The sequence below is a fragment of the Triticum aestivum genome, chromosome 1D (assembly GCF_018294505.1).
Source record: "Triticum aestivum cultivar Chinese Spring chromosome 1D, IWGSC CS RefSeq v2.1, whole genome shotgun sequence".
In the NCBI taxonomy this organism is placed as follows: Eukaryota; Viridiplantae; Streptophyta; class Magnoliopsida; order Poales; family Poaceae; genus Triticum; species Triticum aestivum.
Genome location: NC_057796.1, coordinates 39,421,375 through 39,442,752, shown reverse-complemented (window position 1 = coordinate 39,442,752; position 21,378 = coordinate 39,421,375). Strand labels below are relative to the sequence as shown.

At 42.2% G+C, this 21,378-nt stretch overlaps 2 pseudogenes; both read left to right on the top strand.

Moving 5' to 3' along the window:
* Positions 1-1,474: 1,474 nt before the first annotated feature.
* On the top strand, positions 1,475-6,225 carry LOC123180141 (protein Rf1, mitochondrial-like; annotated as a pseudogene).
* A 1,502-nt stretch (positions 6,226-7,727) lies between these two features.
* On the top strand, positions 7,728-14,671 carry LOC123180140 (protein Rf1, mitochondrial-like; annotated as a pseudogene).
* The last annotated feature ends 6,707 nt before the right edge of the window (positions 14,672-21,378 follow it).

Genomic DNA, 21,378 nt, shown 5'->3' with positions numbered 1-21,378 from the left:
ACCCATGGTTGAGTTTAAGCATAATGCACAAACCTCAAAACACAAACACTTCTCTGTTCTAGGATCTTCCGTGTTTTAGTTATTCAATTATTTTTTTCTTCTAAATAAATTGTCATTCTTTTTTTTAAATGAGATCCATGGGCACTAGCACCCAGGACATATTTTTATAGGAGAAACCCACCCGGATGAGGCACCACAAATTCGCTCCCGATGGGAGTCGAACCGTGGCCGTAGGGTTTGCCACCGCGTCCCTTGCCACTAGGTTACAGCCTAGTTCTCTCATTCTTTGTCATTCTTTGTTTTCTACCTTATGCTTTACAATGCTCATTGTCCATGGACATTGAAATACATTGACTTTTTTCTTCTAGAATTTTCTATACTTCAGTTATCCATTTTTTTTACTTCTCAATGAATTATCATTCTTTTTTTACTTTATGATTTATGTTGCACAACATTCACAAACCTCAAAACACAAACACTTCTCCTTTGTTCTAGGATCTTCCGTGTTTTAATTATCCATTTTTTCTTCTAAATGAATTGTCATTCTTTGTTTTTTACTTTATGCTTTACAATGCTCATTGTCCATGAACATTGAAATACATTGGCTTTTTCTTCTAGAATTTTCTATACTTTAGTTATCAAACTTTTTTTACTTCTCAATGAATTATCATTATATTTTTACTTTATGATTTACGTTGCACAACATGCACAAACCTCAGAACACAAGCACTTCTCCTTTGTTTTAGAATCTTCCATGCTTTAGTTATCCAAACTTTTTTTCTTCTCAATGATTGACAATTCCTTTTTCACTTTACGATTTTGGCTGAACAATATGCACAAATCCCACATCATGGACACTACTCATTTGTTCTAGACTTTCCATACTTATTTTCTCTAAAAAAATTCTTCTAAAAAAATTGTCATTCACACATTAATTTATAAACTTTTTCAAGGCTATGACAACACGATCATAAAATCTACTCCCTCCGTTCGGAATTACTTGTCACGGAAATGGATGTATCTAGACGTATTTTAGTTCTAGATACATTCATTTTCAAGACAAGTAATTCCGAACGGAGGGAGTATGTCTTTGTAGATGCCGTACTTGGTTACTCAAAACTGCAATACAAGATTAAGATACCTAAAGACGGATGTGCTAGATATATTCACACGAGTTTCATGTAGTCTTATACATTATAGTCTTTGATATTTTGTAGCATTAATTTGATTTGGAATGGAATGAACTACGAGAATTAAATCCTCATCTACGTTATGCATATATGACTCCAAACTTACATGTTCACACGCTGTAATGTGGTATCCATTCATAATTTGGTTATCAAAACTCATACGTACAATAAGCATTGCAAACTGAACTAGTCGGGACTAAAAAAATATCTAAATTTGAAAAACAAAGGAGATACTGGTTTTGAAGCAGGAAGGGAGCATATTTGGGTGACAGGAAGATGGGACCCACACACTCTCGTCTGTGCAACTCCAAACTCTCTTCGCTGCGTACGAACACGGCGGCCGTTCCGGACGCCACCGCCGCCGCCGCCGCTCCTCTTCCTGCTCCTAGACGAGGTCTGGTCTCCGCCTCCGCCATTCCTTTTCTCCTGACCTCCGTACCTCGCCGATGTCCCGCCTCCGCCACTCCTCCGCCACGCCGATCTCCAGCCTCCGCCTCCTCCGCCACATCTCCTCTTCCACCTCCACCCCCACCCCCACGTCGCCAACCTCATGCTCCTGGTCACCCCATGCCGCCTTTGGCGCGGCCACGGAGCGTGTCCGTGCCGGGACACTCAGGCCGGAAGACGCACACACCCTGTTCGACGAATTGCTTCGGCAGGCCACACCGGTCCCCGAGCGCTCCCTCAACGGCTTCCTTGCCGCCCTCGCCCGCGCGCCCGCCTCCGGCAACTGCATCAGAGATGGCCCCGCCCTTGCAGTGGCTCTCTTCAGCCGTGTGTGCAGAGAGGAAGCCGGCCCGCAGGTGGCGGCGCTCACAGTTTGCACCTACAACATCCTCATGGACTGCTGCTGCCGTGCGCGTCGCCCGGAGCTAGGGCTTGCCTTATTTGGCCGCTTCCTCAGGAAGGGCCTCAAGACAGACCAGACCGGCGCCAGCACCTTCCTCAAGTGCCTCTGCTACGCAAAACGGACGGATGAGGCAGTGGACGTTTTGCTTCATAGGATGTCCGAGCTTGGGTGTGTGCCTGATGCCATCTCATACAACACTGTTCTGAAGAGCTTATGCGACAATGGCATGAGCCAGCGGGGGCTCGAACTGCTCCAGCTGGTGGCGGGAAAAGGAGGTGGCTGCTTCCCTGATGTGGTGGCGTATAGCACGGTCATCCATGGCTTTTTTCAGGAGGGTGAAGCAGGGAAGGCATGCAGTCTATTCCATGAAATGATGCAGCAAGGGATTGTGCCCAGTGTGGTGACATATAGCTCGATCATTGATGCGTTGTGCAAGGCCAGAGCAATGGACAGGGCAGAGCTAGTCCTTCGGCAGATGGTTGCTAATGGTGCTCAACCCGATACAGTGACATATAATTGCATGATCAATGGATATGCCACATCTGGGCGGTTGAAAGAGTCTGCTAAAATGTTCAGAGAAATGAAAAGCCGGGGTCTTATGCCAGATATTGTTACTTGCAACTCCTTCCTGTCCTCCCTTTGCAAGCATGGAAGAAGCAAAGAAGCTGCAGAATTTTTTGATTCCATGACCGCCAAGGGCCACAAACCGGATATCGTCTCATACCGTATTTTGCTTCATGGGTATGCTACTGAAGGATGCTTTGCTGATATGATTGACCTCTTTAATGCAATGGAAAGGAATGGCATTGCAGCCGACTGCGTGTTTTCAACATATTAATCGATGCGTATGCTAAACATGGAATGACGGATGAAGCTATGCTCATATTTACGGAAATGCGGGAAAAAGGAGTAGGTCCCGATGCGTTCACCTATTCCACTGTAATAGCCGCACTTTCCAGAATGGGTAGGTTGACCGATGCTATGGGCAAGTTAAGTCAGATGATTGCCATGGGAGTTCAACCGGACACAGCTGTTTATCACTCCCTGATTCAGGGTTGTTGTATACATGGTGATTTGGTTAAAGCCAAGGAGCTGGTTTCTGAAATGATGAACAAAGGTATTCCTCGTCCTAGCATTGCGTTCTTCAGTTCAGTGATAAACTATTTATGCAAAGAAGGCAGGGTTATGGATGCACATGATATCTTTGACCTTGTTATAGACATGGGTGAGAGGCCTGATGTCATTACATTTAATTCACTGATTGACGGATATTGCTTAGTTGATAAGATGGATAAAGCACTCAGAGTGCTTGATTCCATGGTATCATTTGGCATTGAGCCTAATGTGGTTACATATAATACACTTGTTAATGGCTACTGTACAAACGGAAGGATCGATGATGGTTTGACCCTGTTTAGAGAAATGCCGCATAAGAGAATTAAACCTGACACTGTAACATATGGCATCATACTGGATGGGTTGTTTCGTTCTGGGAGCACTGTTGCTGCTAGGAAAATGTTCCATGAGATGACGGAAAGTGGAATAACAGTGAGTATTTCCACATACAGTATAATACTTGGAGGTCTTTGTAGAAATAATTGTGCAGACGAAGCTATCACCCTGTTCCAGAAATTAGGAACAATGAATGTGAAGTTTGATATTGCAATACTCAATACCATGATTAATGCAATGTACAAGGTTGGGAGAAGAGAAGAAGCTAAGGATTTGTTTGCTGCAATATCACCCAGTAGCTTGGTGCCCAATGAATCTACTTATGCAGTAATGATAAAAATTCTTCTAAAAGACAGAGCAGTGGAAGATGCTGACAATATGTTTTCATCAATGGACAACAGTGGTATCGTTCCCAGTTCCCGTCTTATAAATGATATCATCAGAATGTTGTTGGAAAAAGGTGAGATAGCCAAGGCTGGAAATTATTTGTCTAAAGTTGATGGGAAGAGTATCTCACTTGAAGCTTCAACTGCCTCATTGATGTTGTCTCTCTTTTCAAGGAAAGGGAAACATCAGGAGGATATTAAGTTGCTCCCTGCAAAGTATCAATTTTTTGATGGATTTGGTTGACTAGTTGATATGCTGCATATGAGATTAACTCCTCGGAAAGCACAGTTATGTTATTGCTTGCGAAAGCTCTCCTGCCAGAACAACTGTATAAGATATCCAAACTGCCTACTTGTATAGTTGAGTTCACTTTGCGGTGTGTCCGGATCACATGAAAGTGACATGTCTATGAATCTTTTAATCTCGGATGGGCGAGGAAAAGTAAACAATTAGTCTAACGCGACTGGTTACATTTTTAGGGTAATTACTTCTGATGGCGATTGGGAAAGGTACACAATCTTTTTCTACTAGCCACCTGTAATTTTAGGGGTAGTTTCTTCTGATGGCGATTTGGAAAGGTACAATTTATTAATTCACATGCTTCGTTTTGGTGGGAACTTATAACTTTTTCAGGTGAAAAGAAGCTAAAGAAGAAGAACCATGGCGGCTTGCTATCTCAGTAATGGTATTCCCTGCAAGTAGCTTGTGGTTCTACTCCCTTTCATAATAAGTGTTGGTCTTCTTGCACAACTTACCTCCTTAGATCTAATGCCATATGAAGGTGCGTGTAGTTCTTTTTCCAGAGAATAATATCCGAGGTTACTATATATTCTGCACCCTTGGTTTAGAAATGGGTGATGTTGTTAGTTGTTACCGACATATTTCTATACAGGTCACAAATTTGTTTGGCACTTTGTTAACTCACACTACCAATGTTTGTTCAAATTTTGTAGATTCGGTCTGAAAATCCGATCCAAAGGAACTTACTACCTATCATCTTTAGCTTTGTTCTAGCAAAGAATTCAACCACAACTATGTCTGGGAGCTCTGCAAACTCTGCTATATGTTTTGCTTTTTATTTTATATTACATTTGGACCAAATACTCCACCAGAGAGTAGGCAGCAGAGATAGCAAGTCCACACAACTAATATCATAGATAGTTGCAACAATCCGGACATCATAAAAAGATATTATCAGGTCATATTGTTTTTCTTTTGCTTACTTTTTTCCGTATTGATTTGCTATATCTGAGAGCATATCACTTCATTCCTACCACTTGATCTCGAAAGATTTTTTAGTACACGATTTGCGATGCTTATGAGCCCATTGTGTACATGAATTTCTAGAAGTAAATTCATGGAATATCTGCCTCTGCTTCTACTATGTTGTCTCTCTTAGAATTTTATTATCTGTTGTGCTTGACCATTTGATTGCCCGCATATGTAACTCCCTACCAAGTTTGCTTACAAGATCATAAACAGAACAACATAGCTTGGATATTATAATCAACTCAGAGATGGTACTACTATATGTCCTTATCAAGATCAGGCCAGTATTTTTCAAAGAAAAGTGTTCAGATTAGCTGGTGTTGGCTAACAAGACACTGAATATATCGGCTTGCACACATTAAGTTCTAACAACCATCATCTATCTGTCGCACCAGAAAAATATGATTGTTATCCTTTTTTCTTTTGCACCACTCTTCATAGTTAATCCTTCACGGGCCATTTTATAGAATGCATTTTACGGTGTGTTAACAGAGGATGCAAAACTGATCTTGCTTCCTTCATTGAATGTCAATAGACTTCCTGTACTGAACAAATTCCACAAGGAGAAAAAAGGAACAACACTGAAGGTTCACCAACTAGCAAAAAAAGGTCAATATAAATTTCTTTTTAGGACTTATAATAAGATGAAAAAAGATCACACACACTAATCTTGAACCGTTTCTTTCCATGACACAGTTGCACTACAAAGCAGCTATTTCCACCGGAGAATCATGAAGAAGCAAGACGCAACTGAAACTGAGCCTTCTGAATAGCCAGACACATCATCATCAACTTCTACACAGGAAGCAAGACGCAATCAAGTCTCGGTCTGTTTCTGAACAATGGCAACTCAGTGTATGCACGTATATACTGCGTACCTCGAAGCTAGTGCCTTGGGCTCTCTGTATATTTCTTAACCCTTTTTCTTTCGTCGGTAATAATGGTTATCACTGCACTATGTATGAGTTTCCTCTACTATAGGTATCTTTTTTTCTTCTTCTATTTACCTTATTTTCCTACTCTATATTTTTTGATAAACTATTCTCCTACTCTATATTAAAGAACTGTGAACACTTAGAGCATCTTTTTCATCAAAATCGTTCTCTTCTCATCATAAACTATAATTACACAATTCTACAGCACGTAAAATGCAATCGGTAATTGATCTCAACAGAAAAACAAATTAGTTTCAATTTACCAACTTGTACTCACGGTAGGCTATGAAAAAAAAAACTTCAGTGTCGCTGAGCACTTGATTGCTACATAAACAAAATGACGCAATATAAATTAGCTAAATATTCCTGCTATTAGTACTTCTTTTTCTACTGTCTGCATCTTTTTCCATTCCTTTACCACGGCATGCCATGCAGGCCGTCAATTCCCGAACAAAAACTACAGACCGGTTCACCCCACTCTTCATTTCGTACCTTTAATCAAACCAACAATAAAAAGTTCAGATAGGCGTTCTCACGCGCTAGTAGTAACGATAGGGCTCTCCGTTATAGTCCCCATCCAACATTTGGCCCGGTGGAATGACGTTTCTTGCCGCGCCTGACACCTTCCTCGCCCTGTCACACTGGCGATCGTTGTTGGTCGGGCCCGCTCTTCTTCGCATCGTTGTACCTTCCCGTGTTCTTGCCGAGCCGCTATCACCTCACCTCTACCATCCCCCAAGCGCTTTTCGGCCTCCCTGCGCACCTCCATGATTTCGTCCAGTGACTTGGAGCTTTGTTCCACCCACCTTCATGTCTCGAAGCGGAGTGGCCTTCATTGTATTCCGATGTTGTCCACCCCTCCCCCGCCCCGCAACCCCGTGATATCCGGCAACTATCTAGGAGAATGGCGGCACGGGGGAAGAACCGTTGACGGTGTGCTCAAAGAAGATGAAGGGAAAATGATAAAAAATAAATGAAAATAAAACACTGAGCCGCGTGCTAAAAGAAAATGAAGGGAAATGATAAAAAATGAAAATAAAATACTGAGCCAGTGACTTATGGGTCTGATTTGTGAGTGCATGTGAAAAATGGAGCTACACTGGGGGGGGGGGATAGGGCTCAAGAAAAGAAAGAAAAAAAACAAATATATGGTAATTAAGCATGACACGGAAGTTTTCTTTTTTTGAGGGAAAAACTATCGTCGCTTTATTTAAAACGCAAAGTTTGGAATGTCATCCGAAATTACATCAAGAACGAAGTCCGGGAGAACCCCCAACCAAACCTTACAGAGTTCATCTCCAACTCCTACTCTAGCAAATTTATGCGCGACGATATTGGCAGAACGCCGGACCCAAGAGACTTTGAAACTCGCAAAAGAGTGCAACATCCTTTTAATGTCCTCCACCCAAGGCCCAGCAACACCCAGGCTTCTCTCCGGTTGATTAAGCATCTTGACCACACTCTGGCAATCGAGCTCGACATGAACACGCTCCGCATTGATCTCCAGAGCCACCTCCAATGCCCTTTTGCACGTCAAAATTTCCACAGTTTCCGGGTCAACTATATTGGGAAAATGATGGCATAACCCGGCCCTAAAGGCACCATTGTGATCTCTCAAAACAGCGCCCCCTCCACCTTTGTCACCATGCCTCGATGTTGCACCATCCGAATTCAGTTTGAGCCATCCCTTCTCAGGTGGCCGCCACTTCTGTACTGTTTTTGGCACTGCTGGCTGCTGCGGCACCGCATGCACCGTCCTCAGACTCAACATTCATCTCCGTCATCTGATTCTGACTGCGCACAGCTCTCTCCACTCCGTACAAACTCCAGTCGACGCCGATGCCCCGCCGCATCCCGCTGCCGATGCCCCGCCGCATATGCATCTGGCTCCGCTGCTCCTCCCCATCCTCATCCTGCACCTATCCCGACTCCGGTCTCCGCCACCCGTCCTGCCTTACCTCTACGTTGTCCGGCCTCCGCCTCCGCCGCTCCTTCACCACTCCGATGTCGAACCTCCGCCTCTTCCGCCGCAGCTCCTCCTCCACCTCCACCCCCACCTCGCGGTCCTCACGTTCATGGTCTCCCCACGCAGCCTTTGCCGCGGCCACAGAGCGTGTCCGCGCCGGGACGATGAACCAAGACTACGCACACAACCTGTTCGACGAATTGCTGCGGCAGGCCACCCCGGTCCCCGGGCGCTCCCTGAATGGCTTCCTCGCCGCCCTCGCACGTGCTACGTCCTCTGCCGCCTGCATCAGAAATGGTCCCGCCCTCACCGTCGCCCTCTTCAACCGCGTGTGCCGAGAACAAGCCGGCCTGCGGGTGGCGCCTCTCACAGTCCACACGTACAACATCCTCATGGACTGCTGCTGCCGCGCATCTCGCCCGGACCTAGGTCTTGCCTTATTCGGCCGCTTTCTCAGGACGGGCCTCAAGACAAACGAGATCGTCGCCAGCACCCTCCTCAAGTGCCTCTGCTACGCAAAACGGACGGATGAGGCTCTGAACGTGCTGCTTCATAGGATGTCCGAGCTCGGCTGTTGCCTAATGCCATCTCATACAACATTGTTCTGAAGAGCTTATGCGACAATAGCATGAGCCAGCGGGCGCTCGACCTGCTCCAGATGATGGCGAAAGAAGGAGGTGGCTGCTCCCCCAACGTGGTGGCGTATAGCACGGTCATCCGTGGCTTTTTTAAGGAAGGTGAAACAGGCAAGGCATGCAATCTGTTCCATGAAATGATGCAGCAAGGTGTTGAGCCCAGTGTGTGGACATATAGCTCAATCATTGATGCATTGTGCAAGGCCAGAGCAATGGACAAGGCAGAGCTAGTGCTTCAGCAGATGGTTAACAAAGGTGTTCAACCCAATAATGTGACATATAATTGCATGATCCATGGATATTCCACATCTGGGCAGTCGAAAGAGGCTGCTAAATTGCTTAGAGAAATGAAAAGCCGGGACCTTATACCAGATATTGTCACTCGCAACTCGTTCCTGGCCTCCCTTTGCAAGCATGGGAGAAGCAAGGAAGCTGCAGAATTTCTTGATTCCATGACTGCCAAGGGCCACAAACCAGATATCGTATCATACCGTATTTTGCTTCATGGGTATGGTACTGAAGGATGCTTCGCTGATATGATTGATGTCTTTTATTCAATGGAAAGCAACGGTATTGCAGCTGACTGCCATGTTTTCAACATATTAATTAATGGATATGCAAAACGTGGAATGACAGAAGAAGCTATGCTGATATTTACTGAAATGCGGGGACAAGGAGTGAGTCCAGATGTAGTCACCTATTCCATTGTAATAGCCGCACTTTCCAGAATGGGTAGGCTGACCGATGCTATTGAGAAATTCAATGAGATGACTGCCTTGGAAGTACAGCCGGACACAACTGTTTATCACTCACTGATTCAGGGTTGTTGCATAGACGGTGATTTGGTTAAAGCTAAGGAGCTGATGTTTGAAATGATGAACGGTGGTATTCCTCGGCCTAACATTGTGTTCTTCAATTCAGTAATAAACAGTCTGTGCAAAGAAGGAAGGGTTATGGATGCACATGATGTCTTAGACTTGGTTATAGGCATAGGTGAGAGGCCTGATGTCATTACATTTAATTCACTGATTGACGGATATTGCTTAGTCGGGAAGACGGATAAAGCATTCAAAATACTTGATGTCATGAAATCAGTTGGTGTTGAGTCTGATGTTGTTACTTATAGTGCACTTCTTGATGGCTATTTTAAAAACAGAAGGATTGATGATGCTTTGACTTTGTTTAGAGAAATGCCGCGTAAGAGAATTAAACCTGGCACTGTTACATATGGCATCATGTTGGATGGGTTGTTTCGTGCTGGGAGAACTGTCGCTGCAATGGAAATGTTCCATGAGATGAACGAGAGTGGAACAACGGTGGACATTTCCACATACAATATAATACTGGGAGGTCTTTGTAGAAATAAGTGTGCAGACGAAGCGATCACACTGTTCCAGAAATTACGAGCAATGAATGTGAAGTTAAATATTAAAATACTCAATACCATGATTAATGCAATGTACACGGTTCAAAGAAAGGAAGAGGCTAAGGATTTGTTTTCTGCAATGTCAGCCAATGGGTTGGTGCCCAATGAATCTACTTATGCAGTAATGATAAGAAATCTTCTAAAAGACGGAGCAGTGGAAGATGCTGACAATATGTTTTCATCAATGGACAACAGTGGTATCATTCCCAGTTCCTGTCTTATAAATGATATCATCAGAATGTTGTTGGAAAAAGGTGAGATAGCCAAGGCTGGAAATTATTTGTCTAAAGTTGATGGGAAGAGGATCTCACTTGAAGCTTCAACTACCTCATTGATGTTGTCTCTCTTTTCAAGGAAAGGGAAACATCAGGAGGATATTAAGTTGCTCCCTGCAAAGTATCAATTTTTCGATGGATTTGGTTGACTAGTTGATATGCTGCATATGAGACTAACTCCTCGGAAAGCACAGTTATGTTATTGCTTGCCAAATCTGTCCTGCCAGAACAACTGTATAAGAAATCCAAACTGCCTACTTGTATAGTCGAGTTCATTTTGCGGTGTGTCCGGATCACATGAAAGTGACATGTCTATGAATCTTTTAATCTTGGATGGGCGAGGAAAGGTAGACAATTAGTCTAACGCGACTGGTTACAATTTTAGGGGTAATTACTTCTGATGGCGATTGGAAAGCATAGGAGCCTCTTTGATTTAAAGGATTTTGCATATGAATTCTTTGTTTGATTTGTTGGGTTTTATCTTATGGATTTTTGCACTGCATATTCAAAGAAATTTTCTATGGAATGTTAGGGGTAATGACTTCTGATGGCGATTTGGAAAAGGTATGCAATCTTGGGATTTTGTAAAATCTCTAATGCGTTCACTTTTCTTCATATGAATGCATTTTTAGTAATGTAATGCTCACTGATGTTTGAGGTTGCTGATGCTATGTTGAGCTATCTGTTTCATATGTCAGGGCAAATGGGGCCTGGAAGAATGGATGTTGAGCCTTTGAGGTTGCCGATGCTATGTTGAGTTAGCAGATTCAGGAGCTCGTGCCAGTGTTTCCTGTACTTTATGCTGTCAGTTCCACTGTTTTAGCTTGTTGCATACATGTGAGAAAAGTATTTGCAGTATGATTTTTTTTCTGCTTTACTTCATATTGAAGATTCAACTATTTTTCCTCGTGATGTAGGTAAAGGTACCACCAAGATTTCACCGAGTGTGAACTTTCGCTTCGGTCTGCAGGACACCAATACCGCCTCGTGTGATAGAGGAGAAGGAATCAAAGTATCTGCTCGAGGAAAACTTCTTGCTCTCGTACACTGTGGTGTGCATTTTTGTCCAGTTTTGGTGCCCTCTATTCTTCGTACTTCTCTGCCACACTAAGGGTGCCAGGAAACCAAGCTGCAATCTTTATTGTCATGCGCTGCATGGTAGATTTCCACGCAAGTCTGTTGTTCTTGTTGTTGTGACAATTCTTAAGAAAAAGTATTTTGTTTGGGAACGCTTGGATTCACTTCACAAAACTTATAGGGTGGGGGAGAGGGGGAGGCATTGAGGCTATGGCGCCCATGGAGCGCGGAGAGAGATGAAGGAAGAAAGGAGAAATGTCATGACCCGGGTCTCATCCATTGATAGCTCACAGGTGCAAGAGTTGGGTGAGGAAGAGAGGCACAAGAGGAGGAAGGAGAAGGTTTGGTGAGATGCAGAGAAAACAGAGAGAGATGTTCAGAGTCAATTTTTTTACACCCCACACGCTGGCCAACAATGCCCCTTTATATCACACACGTAACCACACTCCATGTGGGCTCACGGTCCACAACACCAGCTCACAGAGCCATCCGACTTGCGAATCACGCCGATGTTTGCTCGGTCTGCCAGCTGGATCCGGCTTCTTCAGTGACAGGCAACTTGTGGTCCGTCATCACCACTGACGATGGTGAGGGCGTCACAGAAAATGATTGGTGAGGAAGGGGATGCCACAATTCTTATCGAACAGTGATGCTTTTGAAATGGGTAACTATTCATTTCCAACTGCAGAGTGGGTCTACGCATCAGAGGATTTTGATGTTTGTGTCCTAGCTCGCAAGATCTTCCAAAGCTCCGAGAGAAGGAAGGTACTCCAGGAGCTCCGAGGTCAGCTTGGTGGACTTGGTGCACTTGGTACTGGAAGATATCTGTAGCTTTGTAGTGGTGATAATTTGCAACCAAGAAATCATGGGTACGGTTCAAGCCGATGACATAGCAGTTTTGGACAAGAAACTCATAAAGGAGATTATTGAAAAAGAACATTCTGTTTTCAACAGAGCAAGTTGGCTTCTGAGCTGCTTGCTACAGCTGATGAGTTTGCGGACAGATGTGGTTGGGTCTCCTTCGTTTTGTTGCCAAAAATCACTAGCCTGTAATGCGCACCAAGGCAAGGGCAGCAAAATGGGAGGCTGTACTACACAAAAGCATCATTTGCACAGGGGAATGGATTTCTTTAGCAATACTCAAGCTCCGCTACAATGACTTGGCATCACGGATTTAGCAGTCATCTGTTTTATGTGCCGTGTTTCTAAAAGTTGTGAGATCCATGTTGACAAGCTGATCCAAGACCGCACATGGCCTTTTCCCTGAAGAAAAGGAGATTCATTTTGAAACCATTGGCAAACAAATTTTCATTGAGCTGGAGTCTTAGGTCGTTCTTTCAGGATGTGAAGCAGGTCACAGTCAACGAAATTGGGCACATTGAGGGGTGTTATTCCAGATAAACATGTAAAATCCAAGATCTGATGTATGATGTTGCACTGTCTCTATGAAAAAAAGTATGTGTTGTTGGAAGCAAATCAGATCGAGTGGCTTTAAATAATTCTGATGTGTGTCCCTTTCAAAACTGTTACAGAGACCCTTTGCTGTATGAACTATTTGAACCGCCATCTACTTACCCATCAAGGAAAACTATTCATATGCTCTGTTCAAGAAATTCACGAGGATGGCCCTCAGTATGCATAAATGTTAGCTGAACTTTGCGTTGGATACAAGTCCATCTATCAAGTTACATGAACACGAGGAATCACATGGTGAGAAACTGAGTTTCTATAAAAATTTCGTGTTTAGTTTTCTTAGTGTAATAAGAATTGCCTAGCAGTCTCAATCTTGTAAGTTGATGTTTCTAATCTTATGATGTTACTGCTGCATCAAGACTTTTACTAATGTGGAGTGCTTCAAGGCCCATAACCAAACTATTCATCGACATGTTCATTGTGGTGTCTGTGGCACTAAACAGCTTAAGAAGACTTCAAGCGGCATCAGCTAATGCATGACGGTTAATTTGTCACTTAGAGGATGAAATGCAACTTGGGGGATTGCAAGTGCTCATTTCAAAGGTGTGTATGCAATCGTACATGTTGACTTGTTTCATGGATATTTCTCTACAATAAACTGGAAACCCACTCTGTTTTTTTCATTCTCAACAGCTTTGAACTTCAGAAATCCAATTTGGACAATCCAATCTGATTCTCTGGGTGTGGCAACAAGTTTTCATACAAGGGACAATCACTAGAAATCTAGTGGCCACGTGCATGCTGAGGTAAACACACAACAGAACCACTCAGATCTTTGCCTCCTGTGCTCATGTTACTCTTGCTAGGAACTTCTAATCCGCACTAGGATGTTCACAATTTTGCATCAAATCTTTGCAGGGCGATTTTGTGGAGTGATGCAAGAGGAAGCCCATTTCTGTCAAAACTTTGGTGCGAAAGAGGGTAGCTGCTCCTGATGATGCTCCTGCTTACGGTTATGGAACTGCATGCTTACGGTTATGGAACTGCATGCGTATCCGAGATGGCTTCTATCTTGTTGATTCGTCCTGAACTGGAAAGGGTTAGAACGAGTATAGCTAAAAAGATACTCCCTCCGTTCCTAAATATTTGTCTTTTTAGAGATTTCAAATGAACTACCACATACGGATGTATATAGACATATTTTAGAGTGTAGATTCACTCATTTTGCTCCGTATGTAGTCACTTGTTGAAATCTCTAGAAAGACAAATATTTAGGAACGGAGGAAGTAGGCAAGAAGAGTATGTGCCGTGTCATATAAGGTACTAGCAATTTGCGAGAAAGTCATTTCTTCTTTTATGAAGTCGACCCTCCAGCTCAAAGAAATACTCTCTCCGTCCCAAAATTCTTGTCTTAGATTTTGTATTACATCTGTATCTAGACAAATCTAAGACAAGAATTTTGGGACGGAGGGAGTATGAATCAAGGAAGATGCTATTTTCGCTCAAGTAACTAGGAATCCCAGCCATGCTGTCGGGCGTGGTAATGTTTCCAAGTATATTTTTCTGTCTTTTCGAGATGGTGATTGTAGCTTGAAGGCATTACGGGTGTCAGTGTCACAGCTCACAAGTTTTCAAGTTAAAAAAAAACATAAGAGCCCGATTGATTCAAAAGATATTTATTGGAATATAATTTCCATGTGGGTCCTCTCAGTTGTGGGATTGTATACCATCAGATTTTTTAAATATTTTCACAGTACATTTGTAAAGAACTTTTCTATGGATAAAAATCCATTTTTCTGTATAGTGCAATAAATATTGATATATAAAATTATTTATGTATTATTCTGATAGACATGATGATACAATCCTACATGATAATTCATTTCTAATTATTTATGTACTGTATTATTCTTGTCAACGACATACTTTGTCCCATCGTTGCAAAAAAAAAATGATAGCACTCCAGTATATTTGCACAGCTCACATCAGTACATCACGCTCGGCAGATGAGCCAGCCGATGGGACACCGTTGCTTTAGCTGCACCCTAACCGTACTTCAAACACATCAATTGCATTCCCTAGCCCACCCGCTTCACGAGAGTGTATCTGGTGCACGGGGGCAATTGATGCTACCGGACTCGGGTTGTACATTCAAAAATGTTCGAAAAAAACTGAAAAAATTTAGTGCATTGACATACATCATTCGATGTTGTCATGAAATTTCATATCAAAATTCGAAACACTGCATGAGGTACAAAAATGAAAAATTTAACATCAATGTGAACCTAATATCAAAATTTGAACATTTTAATGTGCAACGGGGGTATGGTGCACCTTAGCACCAATTGCCCCAGTGCAACAGATACGCTCTCCCGCTTCACTCCCCGAATTTCTGCCCAAGATTTCCAGTAGTCCACTCCAATCATAAGAATCGGGTTCACCGGTAGCACCAATGTTGTGGTGCACCAGCTGTTTCCCCGATGCATCCTTGACACGCTATGAAATTTTTACTATTCTCATTAATCCATTAACAATATCTTCATGTGACTGATTCACTTTTTTCTGAGATTTTTTTTATGAATATTACACCTACTTGATTTTGGACATCTGATCGTAGAAAAGCTACCTGGGGTAATTATTTTAATTAATATCTTTTTTCAGTCCACTATGCAATTCTTTTTTTCCAACAATATAAATTTGCCACTGCAACGAAATATATGTTTGAAAATAGATTCAGCTTAATAAATCATGGCATGTGATTTAATAATATACACTAGTTAGTACAAGTGATGAAATAGTCTGGAGTGCAACGATAATACGGTATTATAACTATATTTGTCTAAGAAAACCCCGTTTTGAGGTATTTTGGGTTTTTTTCAGGCTTTCGGGCTCCATGCTTGGTGGAGCCCAAACCCAGCCCAACCACCGGCTTTTGTTTCAGGTTGTTGGTGTCGGCTGCTCATCCCATCTTCGGCCTGAGACGGTTTCCCCCAAAACCTGCTTAAAACATTAGTTGGTGCATAAATTTAAAAAATGTTCTTGTCTTCAAAAAATATTTCTAAATTTAAAAAATCAATTTAATATTTCAAAATTGAAAAACGTTGGAGGATTATAAAAAATAAAATAAAATATCCCGAAATGTACAATTTTTCGTGAATTTACGTTTTTCATGAATTTAGAAATATCGCTTGTGGTTGGTCGCTTAACCATCTACAGTGGAAGCCCGTAATTGACATACGACACGAAAGAAATTCTCTTCTTCACGATTTTCCTTCTACACGGTTTTCCTTCTGCTTCAATTTTTTCTTTCTTAACCACGGATTTTTTTGTTAGTTACACCCCATTTGTTTGTGCTATGCCTCTATCATGTTGGAAGAAAAATAATATACAGAAATAAGAAATTGAAATGGGAAATGTTTGTTGAACAGAAAACCTTTTTTTAGTGGATATCCTTTACATTCAACGAAAAATGTTCACATATTTAAAAATGTTCAAGACTTAAAAATCATTTACAAATTTATAAAAAAATGTGTGACTTCAAAAAATATTCACGGACAAGAAAAACTACCATCCATTTAAAAAAAAGTGCCAATTAGAAAAAAAATGTTCAAAGACTGAAAAATTTTTACAAATTTGGAAAATTATTTGAGAATTTGAAAAAAATGTTCTTAATTGAGAAAAGTTCACAAATTCGAAAAGAAAGTTTGTGAATTTTAAGAATCTTCGCATATTTGAAAATTTACAAGATTTGAAAAGTGTACGCAAATTTGAAAAGAAGTTCACTAATTCAAAAACTGTTAATTAATTTTAAAAATTCCAAATTCAAACAATCGCAAATTTCAATTTTTTTGTAGATTTGAAAAATAATCATGAATTTTAATAACATTCATGAATTTTAAAAAGGTCCATGAATTTGGAAAAATGTTCATGAAGCAAAAAACCATGAATTCAAAGAATGATCGTAGATATAAGAAATTATCGTGAATTTAAAAACTATAGGTAAACTTAGAGAAATAAAAATTTCAAAAAGAAATACAAATTTTTAAAAAAGTGTTCATGAATTTTGGAAATATTCACGAATTAAAAGATATTTTTAATCCAAAAATTGTTTATGTAATTTAAAAAACAAAAAATAAAACAAAAGGAAGAAGAGTAAACCTTCTAGAACCTTCCCAAAACCAAACGAAAGGTTCAAGAAGATTCCTAAAACAATCTCTGTGTCCGCTTAATGTAGCGTGCTAATGGACCAGCCCAGAGAAATGTCTCAAATTAGCGAGCAATACTTATTGTTCACACAAGCCATATAACCTTTAATTCACTAAGCTCCCTTGGGGTTGAAGCTCTCACACTCAATTGAGGTGTTCAATTTAAGATTTTGCCCCATGATTTTGACTTGGTCGTCGTCTCAGTGGGTCCCTTTGGTCACTGCATGGGATTTTGGTCAGACAGGGCATTCGGTCTTATCGAATAGACCGGTTCGGTTGTTCAAGTAATAAAGAAATTTGGTTCATTCGTATATGTGATGACTGATCAGTTACTCTATAAATGCAAAATCAATTGTTTTTTGCACCGAGAAGTCGGTTCGGTCCACGGTCATGACCGAGGAGTACCGATTTTTTCTGGAGGAACAAATTAGGAATCAAATCTTGAGCAAGAAATGCTGGAGCATACAAGCACGAATCAAGCATGAGCAAAAGTGGTAGGAGGAAGAAACTCTTGTTAGAAACCGTTGCACGTGGGTCACCGATCGCTATGCGAGTGCTACGAATGCCATCTTCGGCTATGAAGGATCCATGGCCATCGCGCGTGGAAGCCATGCGAACGACCGACCGATGTGCGCAGGAGATATGTGCACAACCTTCGACCATGAAGAAGCCGTGGTTGCCGCCGCGTACTGGGGGCTTGCGGTTACTGGGACTATGCGAGGTAGGTGAATGGAGGCGGCGACGTTGTGTGGGGGGGGGGGGGATGGAACATATTAGGGTTGGGGGTTGTGTACGTTTGGGCTGATGTATGGCTATTCGTGTAGGTGTAGTTGGTAGGTGGGCTATTGCCTATCTTGCTTAGTTTGCTAGGCCTTGATTCAATATCTTGGCCCAATGAGCTAAGTTCGGTTTTGAACATTTGCTAACCTTTTTCAACTTCGGTCTCAGCTTTTCTGATCCAGTTTTGGCTCGCAGTTTTTCTGCTCATTCCTAGAGGTCAAGACGCTTGATACACCTAGCCCAAGGTTGCGCTCCACATCACCGAGGACACCAAAATATGTTGTGAGTTCAACGAGTATGTGCATGAACTACTTCATGCCATGTGATTGCATTTTGATTAGTTCATCGACCATCCTTTGTTTTCCCTTTTGTTACGATACTTCTTTTAGTTTCGATTTGGAGATAGGCCAGGAGGAGAGGTCCTGTCATCTTGACTCCCGAGGTTCGATGTTGATGGGGTGTTTGGTTAGTTGGTTCTGGTTGAAGTGTTTCTGTTTTGATTTGATGGATTTTGGGGGTTACGGCTGTTGCAATGTTGCGCGGGTGCTACAGTTCATGGAACATTCTAACCGTAAAATGGGAAATGGACAATATATTCTCCTTTGGCATGACAAGTGGTTGGATGAACCTCTGATCAACAAATACCCATAACTTCAAGATTTTGTCAGAAATGATTCTCAATCTGCTGCTAGTTGGATAACATCCAAGGATCCTGCTCAACTCATTCATACCCCCTCTCTGAATAAGCTTTTCTTCGGTACACTGAACTTCAAGGGCTAATTGAACTGCACGGGTCTCCTCAAAGGCAAGATGCTTGGAAAGGACATGGACAAACAAAATAGTATTCATCAATCAAGATGTATCACAAACTGCAAAAAGACTAAGGCACAAAATCTTCTTTTGGTTGCTCATGAATGACAGAGTCAATACTAGAAACCTACTAAGAAGGAAGAATTTTCATCTAGATTGTATGAATGTGTTTTCTGCAATGAACATGCTGAGGAAACTACAAGACATCTCTTTTAGGATTGCTACTTTTCACAAGATTGTTGGAAGAGTATTATTCCAAGCAAAAGATTACGATATCTACTTTTGATGGCATTCTCATTGCCCATCAATTGCCCCCCCCCCCCCCCCCAAAAAAAGGCTATGGATATCATCATTCAAGGATGTTGGAATTGGATACAAAGAAATGGAAAGATCTTTAGATACGAAGTCGAAAGTATTAACCGTTGGAGATTCAAATTAAATGAAGATCTCATATTGTTGGAGCACAGAATCAAAGCAAGGCATTTGAACAGTTTGAAAGAATGGATTGGTGCACATATGTCATGTTTGGACGATTATTCTCAAGTACCTTTAGGTGATCACACGTTTCCACGAGCTGGAATTGGTTGATCACACATTTACACGAGCTGGAATTGGCCGCATGCACTTGATCAAAATGGGAGACCGTTGAAGTTGGTGAGCTGCTGGTACCAAAGAGCAGAGCAAAAGCAGAGTAAATCCCAGTTTGCTAGGACCATATCGTACGAGATGCAACACCCGAGTCCAAGTTGGCATCTATCAAAGACTCAAAGTCATGCATAACTAGATTTGGAATCCACGCAACATGCACAAGGAGAAACAAAAGAAGAAATGACAAATTATGTACAGTGAATAGTAACCAAATTAAGATTGTGTTTCTCGTTTCTCGACATGTGCATTGAGTTTATATAGATTTTCTTTTTTCGAGGGAAACTTAGATCTAGAGTTTTGTGATGGTATAATAAGCGTCATGGACTGCTTTTCAGGATTTGTACAAAAGTGCACCTGAAGTGCCTACCGCACAATATGACCTCTCGTTCAGGTTTTTTTTCTTGAATGTGTAACAATCGCATATGTCACATACATGACATACATCTATTCATATTAACCTACGCACGCACACCCCCTACCCCTATAAACACCTCCCTCAATTTGTTAGCCGTGACCGCAATGTACTAAAAGCATCTCTAGCAGACCCCGCAAAATGCCAACCCGCATAAGTGTTTTGCAGTTCGCGGAAAAGTGTATATGCAAGCCGGCGCGGGCGAGGTCAGACTCAGACCTCGCAAAACGAGCCCGTAAAAAAGGATATTCGGTGAATATGCTTTTTCCGGGTCGGCTACGCGGGGTCTGCTCGGGCACCGCCGCGTCGACCTTCAAACCGAAGACGCCCAATTATCGAATTTGACATCGGTTCCGACAAATAAGTTCAAATTCAAACAATAAAACATAGTTCACGCGCAAATAAAAGATTAAAGTTTTGTAGGACAAACGCAAAAGAGGGTCTTGCAAAAGTGACGACCACGTCCGACATCATCTTGGTCAATCTTCACTCCGAGCCATCGAGTCCATGGAGTTCATCGGAACCACCGAATCCACCTCCGCCGCTTGTTCCAACTCCCGCACCAAAATCATCGGCTGGTGTACTGAACGCATCGGCGACATTGGTTCCAAACCCCGATAAAAAACATCTCCGGCACTGTAACACGCACTGGCTGACGCAAGCATTCTCCTCTTCAAGATTTCTCTTCTTGCCATATCATGCCATTCTTTGGTGAGGGTTCCATGTCATTGCGGTTCATTGTCATGATCTTGTTCTCTTCGGCGAGCAACTTGGACATGGCTTTGTTCTTAGCGATACGTGCTATTCTCTCCTCAATGGCCGCTTTGCGCAGCCCCTCTTCCTTGAGCAATTGCCATCTCTCTTGCTTCTCCCGTGTCTTCTTCTCGGCCAACTCTTTTTTGATCTCCAACGTCTTCACTAACATCAACTCATTTGATTGCACCATGGCATCAATCTTCTCCCTCAAGCTCGACGCTTCGTGCTCTCTCTTCATCTTCTCCTTAGTCTTCTTGTCACCATCGGGCTCGTTCAAGTTTCTTGGGCCATCATCATCCTCATCTTCATCCATGTTTGTAAGTGAACCTCTCTTCGGTGGGGATTCTTTGTCAATCAACTTCCACTCCTCGCACTCTTTGAGCAAGTCCCAACAATGCTCTAGTTTGAACAATTTGCCTTCCGAAGCTTCCATGTCCTTGTATCTTTGTTGGGCAATTTTGTCCTACACAATTTGAACGATGCAATTATTTCATATGATGCAATCATTTCATATGATGCAATATGATGTGCACAACTTGAACAAAGTCAAAATGAACTCACATAGTCGGATTCCACGGTTCCACTTGGAGGTGCGTTGCGTACTTGCTCCAAGCAAGCTGCCCAACGGCTGCAAATAGGCTTGATCACATCCCAACGCCCTTGAAGCGACCGAAAGGTGCGTGGAGTCCTATTGGGATACTTTGCCATAATGCAGAAGTATTGATCTTCGATCCTTTGCCAATACCTTTTGGCGGTTTGAGAAGTACCCGTGCATGTATCAAGAGACACCGCACACCATGCCTTGATCAAGATTTGATCTTCCAAGATCGTGTAGTTCTTCGATCTTTGGCTTTTTCCACTTTTTGTTTGCGATTGCTTATGCCCCCTCATC